Here is a 5,605-nt window from a genome sequence, read left to right on the forward strand (position 1 = left end):
CCCCCCCCCCTCTCTCTCTCTCTCTCCGTTCACTACTTGCCAAAAACAAATCATTAATTCAAAGAGCCAAAATTTTCTCTTAGTTCAGAAAAGTGCGACATTTACTGCATTAAAAGTCTTCAAAATAATATTAACAAACAAATTGGGTGAGCAAAAAATGTAGAGCCTAACATTTGTCAAATGCGGGTACTATATTAAATTAAATTCAAAATACTTCAGATTCCTAAGATTTTAAGGAAAAGTATTAAAATTTCAACAAAAATCGATACTTTTAACCAAATATCACTTGAATTTTCAACCAAAAACATGAATTCTCAACAAATTGAGACATTTTCATCATTTTTCCGCGAAAAAGAATTCTTTCCCGTTTAATATCTATCTAATTAAGTTATCAGCACAATAAACAGCAGAGAATCGTTCAAACATAATATTTGGCTTTGTTATAAAGAATTTAAATTAACAAATAGAATATTTTTATTCATTTTTCTCGGAAGAAAATTATTTTCTCCCTCATGTCCACCGTAATAATTCGTTCAAGTGAACGAGATATTTTTCGACATTTCTATTTTACCTATAAATATTGTTCCAACTGCAATTTAAATTATGCATTATAATCCTTTTTTTCAATAATAAATTATTTCCAATATAAATTAACAAACACTTTAGTCCTTATTTTTTAACTTTAATTATTTATAACGAAAAACTAAATGTTCAATTTTAACTGTTTTCTATACAGTAATTAGAAAAATAAAATTGTTAAATAAACAAATTATTTGTTTTCTTTGTGTAATGTGAGCTGATAAAAAAAATATTTGTATTAAAAACGCACTTTTTTGTAATAAATTGTTTTTTAATAGTCTAAAAATTACAAAAAAAAACATGAAATATTGTTTAAGTGGTTGTTATTATTATCTTTCCGGGAATTTTTCGATGATTGGAAATTTTTGAAAAATCCTACTCTCGTTAACTTTATTTTCAGACTATTTTAGTTTAGTTAATAAAAATTTTTATTTATAAAAAGAAAAGCAATAATTGTAAGAACTTCAAAATTGTTTAAATATTAAGTTTCTTTTTGTGATAATCCTTTTTTGAAAGTTTAAATTCATTCCCAAAAAAGGAGGGAATGCAAATTATGATCAAACGTACAAAAATACATGCTTAATTAGAAACTCAAAAATTTGATCAACAATTTCTGGAGATTTTCAAAGATATGTACAACAAGTATTTTTCTATCTCTATAAAAGAGCTACATTAGAGCTTGAATTTATTAAAATTATTCTTTTCGAAAATGTTAGTTTGCTTATTATAATTATGATATTTTGTCGTTTTAATTTGTAGAAAAAATATGAATTAATTATATTGAAAAAATTCAATTCAATTGATCATTTGAAAAATCAGCCACTGGAAGATATTAGTATTTGATGCATTAATTTGATAAATCCCTGTCAAATAAAAATACGTTTCGAAATAAAAATTCTGGGAACGTATTAAAAATATTATTCAATAAACAAAGAAGCGGTGTAATGTAATATGCGATGCCCCTTAAAAACTTTCTGGAGTGATTCTGCGAACTCGAATATTGAAAAATATAAAAGCGTAGAGTAAACAACAGAAATCTAGTCAAGCTTCGTAATACTATTTATCACTTTTAATTTTCGGAACGTGTCACAAAAGACGCAAGGTCAAAATCCTTCCTGAGATGTTTATTATCCTGTTACACACATGTCCTTTCCGAGTAAAAGAAAATAATAAAAACTGTGGGGGGGCTTTTTTGAGGTAAATATACGGAACTATTAAAGTCTCCATTACTGAATTAATCGGATTGATCGCTGAAACGATTTGACTGCTTTATAAACAGATCTGATGCGCTTTTTCTCACGACTCGTTTCAATTAAAGCGAAGATTGCGAGGACCGATATTATCCAAACTGGAGGACTCGGTTTTAAAAAAATAAATAAAGAAAGGAGAAACAGAGATAAAGAAATTGAGAAGAGGGCTTTGTGAGTCTTTCATGCGTAAAAACGAATGGCCAGAGAAAAACAATGACACATTATTCCCTTCCTTTCTCTCTCCCTCTCTTCCTTTCTTTCTTTCTTTCTTTTAGCTCCCCTTCATATTTTTCTTTTCTAAACACATTTCAAGGGGAAATCTTCCCAGGATTGCAGTTTGGCAACAGGGAAAGAAACCTTTTTTTCCTCCAATAGAATAAATTATAGATACACTTGACGCCTAAAAAAAAAAACATTTAAGAGGTCATCATTGCAATTTTATTTGGCAAAGTTTTTTTTCTTCGCTTTCGACATCAAAATTGCGTAAAAAAAGGAAGAAAGTATGGACTATTGCTAAAGCTCATCAATTCGGATGCAAGGCTAAATATCAACCTAATAAAAAAAGCTACACTATTTCTCAGTATTGTTTGAAATTTTTGTAAAAGTCATTAATTTTTTTCTAACTCATAACTTGAGTTGAAAATTCATATCTGGTGAAAAATCGAACTGTCTTCGTGAAAATTAATCCTTTTGGGTTAAAAACTAAACTGTTTTATTAAAAATTCGTCTAATTGGCTTAAAAATTAAATTTTTTTTAAAATTATTATTTTGTTAGAAAATCATTTTCATTCTTCAATTATAATCAATTCTTCAATTATAAGCTTTTACATTTTTTCTTGACAAATCTTTTTTGGTTAAAAATTGTATTATTTGATACGATAATTAATTGTTCTGCTTAGGAAGTCTATTTTTCATACAAAAGTCGTCTTTTAAGCTTGAAATGAAGCAATTTTGTTCACTTCTTATTTCCTTTTTTACTGAAAAATCTTTCATGGTTGCAGAACAACCCTTTTAACTTAAAAATTCGCCTTTACCTCGTTTGGTAGAAGTCCAATTTTTTTTTTTAAATGCAATTGCTGGAAAATTTGTGATTGGATTAAGAAAATTTAACAATTTAGTAGAGAATTCAAATATGGGATTAAAAACGAACTTTTTTGTAGAAAATACATCCTTTTGGTTGACAAATCATCTTTTTGTTTGAAAATTGAAACCTTTTGTGTCTGAAATATCAACTTCTATATTTTTCGTTGAGAATTTATGGTTGTTTGGTTAAAAATTCAACTACCTGCTAGCTTTAAAGTCCATCTATTTTGCAACAAAATCATTTAATTGGTTGGAAGATTTTTCTCGAGTTACAGATGAAACAGTTCGGTTAAAAATTCAACTACTTGCTTAAAATTTGAACTAATTTCCAAAAAGAAAAAAAAATGTAATAAAAATGTAATTTAAATCTAATGTCTTGAATTGCTATCTATAATTCTTAAAAAATGAATCAAAACTTTGCAAACAAAAAATAGTGAGAAGCGGGACAAAATTTGAACGTTGTCGAGAATAATTGAGACATTAGACAGAACTAGGAGAGGGATGTGCAAATCTGTCGAATCTAATATGCAAAGAAGAAAATAAATAAATAAATAAATAAATAAGAGTGATGAGATTGTACTCGCAAATACATAATAAAGCAGCTCGTCAATTATTCATTCATTCACCCCTTTTAGAAATGAGCGGCCTTCAGAAATTATTTTCAGAGTGATGCTACAGTGTTGCAATTCACATTTTCATTCCAATTGTTTCTTGTATCTTTACGGGCGAACCGGGTCACGATCTCTCACTTATACAATGCACGGTGGCAATGAAATCAGTCACGGTTTTACTACGACTGGACTGGACTGGACTGCACTGCACTGCACTTCACTGCAATGCGCGTGCACGTGCACACACGACAATCTACAATTCTAAATTTCCCGATAAAGGGATCTATTTCTACAACGGGACATTTTTTTTATTTATTTATTTATTTTTTCTTCTAATTTTAAACCGCTTTACTTTGTATGATTCAGTTTAGACTTTTAGATAGAAAACACAATGTAAAAGTAGAAATTTAAGACTGGCTTGAATAGAAGCTGACACTTCTTCTGTATATTCCAGACATAAATCACGATGAACATAAATATTATTGGTCGCACTTGAAATCTCAAATATAAACGTAAAACGAATCTCGCGAGGAGTGTTGTGTGTAGTCTGACACGGCTTCAAATTTCACAGGCTTTCGAAGTAATTCTCATTCTGCTAAAAAAATTGAGGTTTTACCGCAGTTTCACTGTTACCTTAAATTAATAAATTGCAAATTTTGCAATATTTAAACTTTTTTTTATTAGCGAAATTGAAAAACATATTTCAAAAGCCGAAATTAATTTCTTTTTTTTTTTTAAATCAGAAATGTTAAATTGCCAACAATATTAAGTTCTCAAAGTAACACAATTGCCGCCGTTCTAACAATAGCTTAGTAAACCATTTACGCAATATTTGTTATCTGTTAGAATAATATTTTATTTTATATACATGCGTACTGCAGAGTATGAAACTTGAAGAGCTTTTTTTAATTTTAAAATATGCACGTACACAACATAAAATATTATTCTAACAAATAGAAAGTATTACTTTTCTTTAGGTGCGATTTTGAAATATGGAGAATTTGCAATTTGAGAATCAACTGATTAAGAGGAATTTAACATTTCTAGATAGTCTGGTCCATTTTCTCTCTCTGAATTCTCTTTTCCAAGTCAATAAAAATGTTTAAGATATTCCAATGTTTTTGGGGAGCGTTCAAAATTGCAGGATTCTAATATTCATTCCAAATTGAACACTTTTTACATCAAAATTGTGAAATTAAAACGTTTATCGTACTGGACACCTTTACAGTTAAATAATTTTACGTTAAATCGTTTAAAATTAATAATAATCAAATTGTAATTAATATCTTTCAAAACTTACAAATTTGCAATTATTAAAAAAATCATGCAGTTATTTATGCTTTTCATTTGAAATGGTTCGATTTAAAATATTGTAATTTCGAACGCTTCAATTAAAAATTAACTTTTTAACAGATCGGGCCTTCAAAATTGCATTTAGAAATGTTTCAATTTCAAAATGAACGATTAGGAATTAAGAACGAAGAATCAGAATTTTTAAGTAATATCTGAAGAAGTGGTTGGAATGTGGAAAAATATTTTAATTCAAGTTTTAAAATTTTGGAAAAAAAATATATATTTTTGGAAATTTTATTTTTTGCGGGGAATTTTCATTTCGCGGAGAATTTTTGTTTCGGTCATTGGTTCTTCGGTATTTTACCACATTAGGGGTTTACAAAAATTAGCAAAGTTTGACATCCTTGTAAAATGGGAAGAAAAAAATTACAATTATGCGGTAGAGTAACAATGATGTCAAATAGAAATTATTTTTCGGTCGTATGAATTTCGGTATAGAAAAGAAATAAAGGAAAATGAAAATTGGAGAAACGATAAGGAAAAAGAAACAGAGAAAGAGAGAGAAAGTAAATTTGCAAGCTGACATTCCTGAGAGACTGCAATCTCAGGATTTGTCTTGAACCAAATTACAGTGGACCGGTTGTAATCTTAGGATCCGATAAAGTGGATAAACGGACTTTCGTTCCCGTCTCTTTTTCACCGACTTTCCAACAGAAGAATATGTAGTAGTTCTATCGACAACTCGTTATAAAGTTCACACTCGAGACGATCAATCAGATTGATTTTTTT

The 5,605-nt window shown here is 28.7% G+C and overlaps 1 protein-coding gene across 1 annotated transcript in view; it reads right to left on the reverse strand.

The window, feature by feature from the left end:
- LOC117169695 (transcriptional regulator Myc-B-like) overlaps nt 1-5,605 on the reverse strand; it is a 33,906-nt gene that overhangs the window by 25,531 nt on the left and 2,770 nt on the right. The window lies entirely within an intron of this gene.

Source organism: Belonocnema kinseyi, chromosome 3 (genome assembly GCF_010883055.1).
Source record: "Belonocnema kinseyi isolate 2016_QV_RU_SX_M_011 chromosome 3, B_treatae_v1, whole genome shotgun sequence".
Classification (NCBI taxonomy): domain Eukaryota; kingdom Metazoa; phylum Arthropoda; class Insecta; order Hymenoptera; family Cynipidae; genus Belonocnema; species Belonocnema kinseyi.